This window comes from Mirounga leonina, unplaced genomic scaffold, assembly GCF_011800145.1.
Source record: "Mirounga leonina isolate KUSES-001 unplaced genomic scaffold, KU_Mleo_1.0 Mir_93, whole genome shotgun sequence".
Classification (NCBI taxonomy): Eukaryota; Metazoa; Chordata; class Mammalia; order Carnivora; family Phocidae; genus Mirounga; species Mirounga leonina.
The window spans coordinates 6451485-6465008 of NW_023270854.1; positions in this window are offsets into that span (position 1 = coordinate 6451485).

A 13524-nucleotide genomic window follows, 5' to 3' on the forward strand; every position below is an offset into this window, starting at 1 on the left:
TTTTACATAAAACTCATAAATAAAAATTAAATTGTGATAGGTAAATAAGGTCCTGAGTAACATTTTATCTGATTTTTGGTTTTATTTTGGAAAAGGTTAAATGTTGCCTAAAAATACATTAATTAAAGTATCACCAAAACATTAAAGAAAAGGAAAAGCAAAAGGACATTACTTAATTTGAGAAAACCAGTGGCATCTAGCTGGTACAGCGTAATATAAAAATGAAAAATGTAGAATGCATGGAGCTCCAGGAAAGAATAGCAATGTCTAAAATCAATAAGTACTTGCCACATTGTAACAAGGATATTGTATTGATTTTTCAAACTTCAGTCTGTGCTCGTTTGGAAAATTGCTGTTTGGTGTATATCTATAGATCTTCATTAATTTGCATGTAATATAATATTCAACTTTCCAGCTATCTAGCTAAATGATTTGAAACTGTAATGACCAGATATATGTAAACACACCATATGGATCAATGAGTTTTTCTTATAATTGCTATGAAATCTTCATATTACAGTATACTTCATTACCAATAGAACATACACCCAAACACACATTAAGACTAAATCTGGGGACTTTAAAATATGGTCAAGTTTTATTTTCAAGAAAGCTTTGACACAAGCATAGATCTTCATAAAATATTTCAGGTAAGGACTACTGAATATATTATTTGCCTTGCTGACTCTTTGACTGCATTTAATAGGGTATTTTGAGAATTGAGTGTCTCTGTTTACATGGTCATACAAAACTAGCAGTTTCTTTAAAGGATTGAAATCATGATTATGGAAAAAAATAAAATTAGTAAGTTTATATGGATCACTGGGCCATGTCAAAAATACTTCCTCTCACATAATTTGGTTTAGAAGTCAGTTTTAGACAAAATAGAATCAGTTTCTATGATTCTACTGTAGTACAGTGGATAAATATTGCAGAACTATTCAAAGTAGCTATCTAGAACTCAAGAGCTAACATTCAGTCACATTTATTTTCCTTTTTAATTGGATAAGCCATATATCTGTACCATTGAAAACCAAATTAGAATAATGCAATAAATAAATATTAACTGAGATCTTACAACCTAGAAATAACACTATTAAGGCAGTATGTTTATAGACATGTTCCTAGGTATATGCACACATACATAAAATCATATAATTCAATGATAAAAATATGATTTAAAAGAGATCAATTTATCTCTATCTTTATCATAAATACTAAAAGAAACTATTAGCTGCTACTGTATAAACTGAGAAAAGCAACAGGTTTTTTTCTCCCCTATTCATTACATGATTGCTAAAAGAACAAGAATCGCATTAGTTAAAAGAACAGAATAATATATTAAAAGTATTTTACATCATTTATTATTTACTTTTTCAAGAATATCTTAGCCTTGACAGCATGGTACACTTAAGCTAGCAGAACAACTTAAACTAATTTTAAGTATTACTAGCTCTTGAACCTTTCACAATTTTGACTCCTTTTTATTAAATTCTTTATTTTGACAAATTTCTCAGAAATCTAGTTACGTCTTCAAGTACTGTTTTCTAACCCTTGTTATTTGAGTATGTCTGGACCCAGTGAATAAGTCTAGAGTCATCAATCTGCATGTTTGGGGGGTATTTTATTCTTTTGAACATTATAAAGAAATATTTTTCCTTATTCCCATTCATAGGTAGCCGTTTTTTGCTTTTCAAATACATTCTTTTAAGTTTGTTTCTTCTTTTCTGTCCTTGCACCATAATTTTTTCAAAAAGCCTGTTTAGGTTCTTTCCACTTATTTGCCTGGTATGCTGTGATTCTCTTCAGTTTGTACAACTAAGGGGATTTTTTTCCCACATATTATTTTCCCACATATTTTGTTTCGTCTTTTAGTAGCAGTTATTAGCAGAATGAATCTGGGATCATGTCCTGTATCACACGTACTATTTTCAACTGTATTAAGTAACAAGAGTTCATGCTAATCTAATCACATCACATCTAATCCTCTACTATATGTTATTCTAACCGTATTCCCTTTGCTGCTTTGTGACCTCTCTCAACAACGAAACACCTTTATTTGGATATTAAAGGAAATAATCCCCTACCAAAACCAAACAAGACCAAAAAAAAAAAGAGACACCAGACTTTCATTTTTGTCATTCATTATGTAAATTTTCAATTCCAGTAAACATGTATATGGATTGAGAATTCATACTCCTCCAGGAAAAAAGTTATCTATTTGAGTACTGTGCTAATGTACAATTCTTTTCACCTTTAATGTTAACAAAATCCACTCATTTCTAAAGTTACTTAGGTTGACAACCCCCCCGCCCCTTTCAGTGAGGTAATTTAATATATTTGCAAACATTAGATTATTTTCTCATAGTCTGCATTCTGTCCTATGATCCCCTAACCTCTTAGATGTTTTCATTTGCAGACTTTAAGATTCGATTTTTATGCTGTAAAATTTTATGAATTTTGAAAAGTGCATAAAATTTATCTATTGGGAAATAATACAAGTGCATATGAAATCTCAGCTCTATTATCCAAATTATTGTTATAATAGGAAGATAAGATAAAATAAAATTGTTATTTGTCTCAAAATAACTATTCATTGAGAGATTCTGTTATGAATTTCACATACATATGTATAATCAAATATAATTATAAAAATTAATTTGAAAAAAGTTGCCAAAGTGAGATAAAATGTGTTCATTGGGGAAAAAATACAAAAAATCTTGGTTTATTGCCTTTATGTTTTTCCTTGAGTCTGAAAAATAAAGGTCTTCTTTTTAATTGAACTAGATCACTAATACTAAGTTAGAATCTATGTAGGTAAAAAATCCATATTTGAATTGATATCAGTTTTATAGACACATTCAGGTGATTATTAATATCTCAAGAGAAGAAAATTGTAGTGGATTCAAGTTACTGTTTTTTTCTAAAATATCACAGATAAAACAGTTATAATTAATCTAGCATATTTGTAAATAAAAGTGCTTATTTCATACTACTTTATTTGTTTGAATAATCTTTCAGAAACAAAATTGATCTTGGCATTTACATTCAGAGTTATTGGCATTATGTCATAGAATAACACTGCCTTAAAAGATGAATCACATACCGTATTTCTGCCGAGCTTATTGATTATCCTTCAGCATATAAAGAACTTGTAAGGTTAAAAAGCGTTTAAAGATTTATTACCAGTATCGATCTACTTTTGTGTGTGTGTGTTGTTGAAAGCAAAATAAATCCAGTTCCAGCAAAAGATACAGTAAACACTACTGTTTAAATACCAGAATTTAAGAATTTAAGGAATGTTTTCACTATGTAATAAAATGTACTATTTTCTACTTATTACATATATGGATTGTTACTTCATTATCAAGATTTATTACCTTTTTGGTGCTTATTATTGATTTAGCAAAAACTAAACAAATCTCAACTCCAGCCCATGGAATACTTCCTTGGTTATGGGTATGATATTCTTAATTCAGCTCAACTAACCCAGAACATGATGCGGATGATCTTTCAGAATGTGAATAAGAATACTCTCTAGATGTGAGCTTCATCTATATCTATCTAAATATTTTTATTTTCTCTATCAATACCTGTGTATTATTACTTAATAAAAATGCAATATATCTGCATATCTCTTATCACATTTATCCCATGCATACTTATATGTGTATACATATTACATATGTATATATAAATTTAGAATAAGTTTTCTGCATAAAAGGACATGACATACTCTAAAGTGCTATAGATTTTTAATGTGGTGCTTTAAATATATCTTTCTATATTTCTAGCTTATATTTTTTTATTGAGCTTTAAATGCTATTACAATCGTTACTTGAAATTAGAAGATGAGTTAGGAGAGCTTAAAGACTTTTGCTCCATTAACTCGGGGCCTAAGACAAATGGAAAATTGATAAAATCTATCACATTAGCACAGGTAGGGAGTGTGTACAAATGAAGCCTTCAGTGTTTCTTCTGTTCTGAAGATACGGGTCTCATGCCATATGGACTAAAAGTAGGCCAGGCATAGCGTTTTAATCGGGAAACTAAACATTTTCATTAGATAACTGATACTTGTCATTGTATCGTGTTCTGTAAGAAAAGTCATCTAAGGACAAAAGCACGCTTGTACAAACAGGCCTGGAATTTGTTTCACACATTTGTAGTATATAACCTATCGAGTGCCAATGGCCTTTTCTGAAAGAAGTGGCGATGTTATAATCACAGATAAATGGTGTTTATTATGCACTTTCACATAACTAATACTTGACAGATATAAAGAGCAAAAAAGTTCAAAATTCTCTAACCTTGACAATGAAAAGAACTGAGAAAATATTTCCAATTTCTTCTATGTAAATGTATACCCAGCAGAAAAACTGGAATATTTCTGAAAAGCGGTCAGAACATATCCACTGAAAGAATTACAAATCTAACAGACATCCACCTGGTCAGAAATCAACATATGTAGGAAAGAAAAACTAAAATTTTAAGATTATTTTTTTTAATGCTGTAGCATATAAGATCCCTGTTTTTTAACTCTGAAATAGAAACTCCACCTCTGACATTTTTCATAGTCTTTGAAAGGTCAGATAAATGGCATTTCATACTGCAGACCAAGTGCAGACTACTCCCTATTATCAGAAGTCTGATTTCATTACTCCCCCCTTACCCAGTGCTCACGTTTCTTCACATTCACCAGCCTGTGGTCTGTCAGCTGCTCTCGTCTCTCCTGTCAATGGAGAACACTCTCCTCCACTACTTCTCTGCTCAGACCCTTTCACGGTGCACAATTTCATGTGCTTAAAAACCCACCTCTTGGCATTCTGCTCTACCTGTCTTTGTGCTCTTGACTATGAGTAGACCACCATTTCCACTTCTTTTTTTCCTGCTTCCACAATGCCAGGATTTGTGAGAACATGCTCCCCTCCCACACAAACTCTTTTCTTTCTTTCTTTTTTTCTTACTAGAAAGTAATATAACCTAATAGGTTAGTCCAACTTTAATGGACTGAACATGTGATGTCCTACAACTCTTCTATTTATTTCAAATTAACTCTAGTTCTTATTTTCCAGTGTACCACTTCCAAATCTTATCTAAGAGCTGCTTCCAAATCTCTTCAGCTCTGTTAAGCCCTGAGGTGTGTTTTCCTCTTCCCCTTTCAAGTGTCCTTTCTGCACACTTTCCTGAGAAGATCAAGACCATTCAATGTGCTCTCCCTCAATTTTATTTTGTTATTTTTTTCACTCATTTTTAATTGTATCTCTTGCAGTATGTCTTTGTGATTTCTTTCACTGTTTTTTTCTGTGTGAAGAAGAGGGAGCAGGAAGAGGAGGAGCAGAAAAGGCATAAGGAGGAAATAAAACTACACATATAATATATATTATATATATAATTACATATATAATATTATATATATGCATACCACCCATGTAAACATGCATATGCATGAATGCATGTATACACACATACATGTAACTCCTATTTTCCAGAGAGCTCTGCAATTGAGCATTTCAGTTCCTGCCTTTACTTCAAAGCTGCACTCATTATTTCTTCTCATATTTTTACTCCTTCCTCTTTACTGGGTCCATCTTTTGCTAAAATTCCTATCTTTCCTCCCAACATTACAACAATGAAAAAGTAACATCTTCTAAAACTAACGTTACCTTACCTTCTGCTACCCTTTGTCATCATACATTAAATAATCCTCTATGTTGATGGCTTTTTTAATTCTGTAAGTCCTAATAATTCTCTTCTGCTTACCATGTTGTACACATGATGTCACCACGGATCATCACAAATTCATATGTTTACAATAGTTTCTTTGTAACTTTCTCTAATATTGAAAAACATTGATGAACCCTTCCATCACTCTTCTTCCTTAGTTTTCATGACATTAAGACTCTCTAGTTTTCCACAGTATATTTTAGAAACTTGTGTTGCTTTGTTTTGTTCTGTTTTTCCACCATTGTCTTCTACTTTTCTTCCCACTCTTTATCTCTGAATGTAAATACATTAGAAAGCTCCACCTGTCTTTATTAGTCACAACTCTCTGGCATTTTTCTCATAATCTTGTAATCATCTGCTTTAGGATAACCAAGGAAATTTTATGCACCTGTAAATTCTCCAGCTCTGATCCAGATCTACCAAATCAGAAAACCTGGAGCAGTAACCAAAAGTCTCAGTTTCTAACAAACACTCTTGGTGGTTATTATGCACCCACAGATTGAGAATTATTGCCATATATATTCATCCCTTTGGTAATCTTATTTAATTCTGTAATTTATTATTATACCACCTCTATAAGAATATCTCTAAAGTTTTATCCACGTCCTGACCTTATTTTTAAACTCTTGCTCCATATTTCCAGCTGCCAGATAGGTATCATCATGGATAGTCTCTACCCATAGCCCCATAATGTTATATATACTCAAATTCCCCCATTAGAGATTATTGTAGAATTGATAAAAATTTTTGATCAGTGTAGATATATTTTTAATTAATGTGGTTGCGACAATGTGATGACTAGACAAAGAAATAGCCTGGTTAATTTGCTGTAATCTTGTCCTCAACAGGAAACAAGTTTCTTGTTTTTATGATTATAATCTCTTCCCATCTGCTTTAGTAGAATTTATTTACTTTTAATCTTCAAAGTATATGGATACTGGGCTTCTCCAGATTTATTGCACATTCCAAGAATTAATGAGAGCTCAGATAGTCCTTGAGTGTCTATGGTGTGCATTTGTGTGTATATAAGGACGCTTGAGATTTCCATTTGATTTATGAGACTGGACAATTTTTTAGACCCATAAAATAGTGACTTTAAAAAACAGTGAATTATTCAATTAAGCCCTGATCACTTAAGGAAAAACATTTTTATATATTGCTGTGTTTTGAATTTCCTGAATATAATACTCAAGCAACACATACTGTATATTAAATAGCAACTTGCCTCAGGATACAAAGTGTTAGATTCGTATGTTTTTACACATTTTCATTATATTTGAATTGAGTCCAACATTTTTATGAACCTTCACTGCATACAATGGCTTGGTAGATAAAAGAGTTATTTAAAATTACCACAACTGAGGGTGGATGTACTTTGAATATCACTATCAAAATTCTATACACAGATGTGACATTCATCTGTCCATTGTTATAAAAAGAGAAATTTAAATTTAAGGAATTTTTGCATACTAAAATCATGACCTAAAAATGTGTATAATAAAAAATAACCTTTAAACAATTTCATGATATATAAGACAAATTTTAATGTTCTGTTACAAGGTCATTACACCAAAAATGCATTAGAATTCAAAAGACAGTATGTACAACTTTCTCCTCCAGTGCACCATACCCCAATTAAGAATGCTTAACTTCAGAATTAATAAGGGAGAGATTTGCATCTTATCTCACTGTCCAAGTCATTCAGTAAGACAATTTATTAAGCATAGAAATTATTCACTATTTCCATGCACAAATTGTGCACAAACAATAGAGCTATTATTTGTGCTTCAGTAAAATAGCATATGATAAAAATGTGATTGATATGACACCATGCCCTATATAGGGAAAGTTTTATTGGAAATTATAAGTCTCCCCAATGCATATATGGCCATTCTACTGTCCATGTTGTCTAAAGAATTTCTACTCCAATATGTGAAGCAAGTTCACAATATACATCAATTTTATTAAATTGTTGCTACATTCCACAATATAGCTGTTATTACAAAATGCCTACTCTACATGTTTTGTTGTCATATTTGGTGAAATAACTTCATAAATATTAGTACACTACAATGAATTACTTCAATTTAAACTGAGACACCTACCAGAGGTAATCCAATATATCTAAGCAGGATATGTTCATAGCCTCTCTTCATTTCTGATATATATATATAGAAAAATAAATCTTGCTCATGAACTGCCGATAAAATTAGCACCTTAAGAGAAGTGAGAAAAAAAAAATCTCTTTTCCTGGACTTCCTAGAAGCAATGAATAAAAACAAACAAACAAAACTCTGCCATTTGAAACCAAATGCTATTAAGAAATAATTTCACAAGATTTCAAATAACCATTTTCTGATGGTTTCTAATCTTACGTATAATAGGAAATTTATTTCTTGTGAATGTGCATGGAAGAAAACTAGAAATCTGCAGAAAAAATTGTAGCAAGACTGGTAACTGATAAATGGATTGACTTACCAACAACAAACACTAAACATACCAAAGCAGTACCTGTCCAGTCCACTTTTTCTCCCAAAAAGACACCACGTGTACCAAGGGATTCTGTGGTAGGCTAAATAATGTCTCCTTCCAAAAGATGTCCATGTAATAGACAAAAAGATGTCCAAAAGAGTCTCTGAAGTATGTTACCTTACATGGAAAGGGGGACTTCCAGATGTGATTTTAAGAATCCTGACTTTGGGGGATTATTCTGGATATCTGGGAGGCCTACTATAATCACCAAGATGCCATAAGAGGGAAGCGCCGTGATTATGGAATCAGAGGTCACAGTTAGAGCGATTGGTATTGGAAGATGCTATACTGTTCGCTTGAAGACAGAGCAAGGGGCCAAGAGCCAAGGAATGCATGAGGCTTCCAGAAGTTGGAAAGGGCAAGGAAATGTATTATCCCCTAGAACCTCCAGAAGAAATGTCACCCTGCTGACACTCTGATTTTAGCTTGGAGATACCTTGTCAGAATTTTAGCTTCCAGGACTATAGAAGAATACATTTCTGCTGTTGTAAGCCACTAAATTTGTGGTAATTTGTTACAACAACCAGAGGAATTTAATACAATTTTTCTCTTAGTAGATCATCACTAGAAAATTAAAATTTGATGTAGAATAGAATAGCTCAGCTCATTTATTAAGTTAATTCATGTCAAATATATGGTCACTGAAAACACACAATTTCCTGGATTTGTTGTGGTGGTGGTCATTATTTGCCACTGCTTATAGATCCTTATTCTAATATAGAAAGGTAGAGATAAATATCATCACTTGTGCTTTTCTTATTGGTTTAATTTTAATATATTACTGATAAGTGATACATTGCACATGCATTCTAAGAAATCCTCTTTGGAAAAAAGCATAGAGCAGAATTTTGCAGTCACACGATAAACAAGCCCTGCTCTCATAATCCACACTATTAAGTGTGACTTGACTTTTACTTTAAGTGAGTTATTGCTCTGTATAGTACCAGAGAGTCCGATAATCATGGCCTAATGAAAAAGCACTACCTGGAGAATTTAGAAGTTTTGATTTTTTGTTTTGCTTAAAGATATAGTCACTGCCTAATCTTTGAACACTCACTTCTCTTCTGGACATTCTGCAGCATTAGAAAACAAGACAACTACTGTATGAGTCTCCATACCTCAGATTTTTAGGATATAGAAAAGCAAGCCTAACAGACCCAGAAAGAGATACAGTGCTCTTATTTTTTCTCACAATATGGTACGCTTGGTTATGTAGTAAGGATGTGAAAGAGCTAGTTATTTGTTCCCCAGTTCAGCACAACTGAATAGCAAGATATATCCCATACTATTCTGCATAGATGTCACACTCTGTTTTTCAATTGGTTTGTAATAAAACCATCACTTGTGCTTTATTTGCATATTGCTTATACTATGATTTTTTTAATGATAGAATTTTATTACAATTATTTAGAAGATCAGTCAGAAAATCAAGAAAAATAAAACAAAACTTGGAGATTTAACCCTCTACTCTGTCCCTCACATCAGTCAATATGTCCTCAAATTCCTGCTCTCCAGACCTAGGAGTATCCTGAAGATAACATAAATTATCAAACACATGAGTTAAACAACAGGCAATATATCTGTTTAGCTTTATAGCATATACATAGAAAAATATCAAATGTAGACAGAAAAAAATATGACTGATTTTGACATCAGTGGTATCAGTGATATGTTCCCAGTTTCTCAGGTCTTCTCCAAAGTATATAATCACTGTGAACATCTATCTATATTTCTTTCTTTCTTTCTTTCTTTCCTTCCTTCCTTCCTTTCTTTCTTTCTTTCTTTCTTTCTTTCTTTCTTTCTTTCTTTCTTTCTTTCCTTTCTTTCTTTCTTTCTTTCTTTCTTTCTTTCTTTCTTTCTTCTTTCTTTCTTTCTTTCTTTCTTTTCTTTCTTTCTTTCCTTCTTTCCTTCCTTCCTTTCTTATTCTTTTTCTTTCCTCCACCCTTCCTTCCTTCCTTCCTTCCTTCCTTCCTTCCTTCCTTCCATCCTTCCTTCCTCTCTCTTTCTTTCTTAATTTTTTTTTTAATATAAACAATTAGAGGCTTTGACATCAGGCAACTTGGTTTTTCTCTCATCCCTCTTTCTGTCTTCCTCTTATCACTCATTTTTTTCCTCCCATCTCTCAATAGATAGATGATAGATAGATAGATAGACAGACAGATAGATGTGGAGACAGAGATAGATATCTTTCTGACTTTCTCATTCGTTATGATGTGAGCCGAAGCTAACTGCTGAACAGTAGACATATCATTTACTGGGCTTAGTCTCATGGTGCCTACTCACTTACAGGAAATGTAAACAATTAAAACAAGAAATTAGAGTAAAGGTAAGGTATTCTAAGGTACCTTAAGGTAAGTGGTACCTTAGAGTACCATAAGGTAAATGTGGGGAATGTCAAGTTGTTGTGAGAAGAATTATTGGGGAAATGAAGCTTCAGCTCACACCTAAAGGATGACAGGGGTGATTAGAAGTTGGTCAATGTGGCGGAGGAAGGGACAGCAACAGGAAGAGATTTCTTGGATGTGGAGCTCTATGTGTACAAGCAGGAGGGACAGAGAACTTGGCATGCCCAGGGGCTGAGTGTTACTCACCTTCTCTGAAGTGTAGATCAAGGGAGGAATTGAGGTGGTAGATGGGATAAATAGGAACAGAATAATAGATACAAATGCCAAGAAATGACAATCTATGATAACAATAAACTTGCTCTCTTTAGCTGAGATCCTCCACTTTCTCTCCATCATGTGTTCTCATAATTCAGTCAATTTCTCCCACAATCAATGCTCACTCCTACCCAGAGACATCAGTACTGTCATTCTACCAACCATCCCAGTGGCTATGCCTGAGGGGAACTGGAAACCAGATTGGCAACTAGTATTCAACTTTTTTATCCCTAGAAACTTTAGGGAAGAGAAAAAAGATGAAACTTTATTTGGTTGTTATGAAAACATGGACTTATGTTTCAGAAGCAGAAATTTTCAAGCCAAATGAGTAAATAATAAGAAACAATGTTTTCTGTTTCATGAAATTTTGTCATTAGATTTAAAACTTGTTTGATGTCATGTGGCATATCCCTAATATTCATTTTAATATTTTGTTATGAAAGTACTATTATGTTATGGCAAAGAAATTGGGTAATAAAGGAAAATATTATATGCTCATGCCTCTCTCCCAAATTATTTTTCTTTACTCATTTTAATATTCATTTTAATATTTTCTTATGAAAGTACTATTATGTTATGGCATAGGAATTGGGTAATAAAGAAAAATAATATATGATCATGCCTCTCTCCCAAATTATTTTTCTTGCCCATTTGTTTTTTCTTTGATTTTTTAAAATTTTATTTTATTGTTATGTTAATCACCATACATTACATCATTAGTTTTTGATGTAGTGTTCCATGATTCGTTGTTTGTGTATAATACCCAGTGCTCCATTCAATATGTGTCCTTTGATTTTTTAATTCAAAATTGATTTCTGCACTTGAACTGAAATGTTTTGACCTATGGAGTGTATTTGATTTTAAAAGTCACAACCTATTATATTAATTTCTATATTTTTAATGATTGTGTGCATATGTGTATATGTGTATTCTGATTTCTCTATAGAATATAAAAGTATTAACATTTAGTATTTTCAAAATGGTCCATATTCAAACAGGAAATTACTGTCAAGAACTATCAGTATTATAGAATTTAATTTCTAAAAACTTATGCACTGGAAGTGATTTATTTATAAATATTTATAAATAGATGGCTTGGGAAGGTATTATATTAAATGGCTTGATAAGACAATGACTTCTTTTGAGAAACAATTTTCTTTGAAAAAAGGAACATGACTCAGAGAGAAAAACAGGCATTTTTCTCTGTACAAATTATTCCTCATTACTAAGGCATAGCCTCTAACAAGCCTATAACAAGAGAGATTAACATTTTGTTTTCTCTTAAGTAAAAATAAAAAAATATAGTGTATAAAGAATATAGGAAAATTCTTTTTTTATTATTATTTTTAATTTCACCACTGTTAGGTTTCCATGAAACTTAGGATGAGAGAGTACAATTCTGTAAATTATGCATCTGACTTTTTTTTATCCTTAAAAGAACAACTTTAAAATACCATTTATTGCTCATTAATAATATTCAGAAGTGACAGATAAAATGTGCATATATTCTCCAAAAGGATTTTGCCCTTTTGTGATAAAGGTTCTAAAATTGAATATTTGTGCACTGAAATTCCACAGAGCATCGTATGCTGTGGGAGGAAAGGACACTGTTCATTTTAGCCATGATTTTTCAAAATAAATCCCGGTTCTTCTTTATGCTAACCTTTTACTCATGCAGAACATCATACAACACATTTTATCTTGAAAGTTTTGCTCTATTACACCAAAAAAAAGTCCTTTTGAGGGGATATTTGCTGTTGTCATGCTTAGTCAATAAACATATGTAAATGTATTTATGATTTACATATAAATGTTGCATGTATGAACACTGGGACTTGACTTTCGACAAACACATAAATGTCTATGTGAGTGACTATAGATGCCGTGGGGCCCTTCCTTGTCCATGGACCTAGCGGCCTGTCCCACAGACTTCCAGCTGCCATGCTCTGCGTTTTTGCGACTGTCATGAACCCCGCCATGTCGCAGGTCCTGAAGGCCTAAACACTAGGGAGCTAACACATCTCAGGAGCTGTCCTCCAACAATAACTCCAGGAAGCTGGTGTATAAATACCTCAGCCTTCTTGCACCTTTAGTGACATAATTCAGAGCCATTGGTTTTAGACAAATCTCATAATCCTCCCCCCTCCCCCCGCCACCCAGTATGCAATTCCAAGCATCCCAGTGGTACCTGGCTACAAAAACACGTGTACCCCAGTTCCCCCTACTCTGCCAGTGTTCACTACGCCTCCCAGACAAACTCCTCCGTGGCTCTGGGTCAGCTGCTGGGGGATGCAAAATTGAGACTTCATGTGTATCTTTTTATCATGCCTCAAGAATAAGAGGTTTCCATAGACCCCCTCACGATTTCTTCTTTAATGATGTCTTTCTCTTGTTCTCTTCTCCATCCCCACGAGCTTCTATCTCCACAAGCCTGTGTTCCTTCCTCCGTCCCCTCACCCAGAGGAAGAGTTATGTGTGTGGGAACACACACACTCCCACAGGCTTGTAAGATATACAATATACTCTAGTTATAATACGTGCAAGCATATGTGTGTATATATCTCTATCTATTTATATTTAAATAGCCATAAATAACCTATGTTCA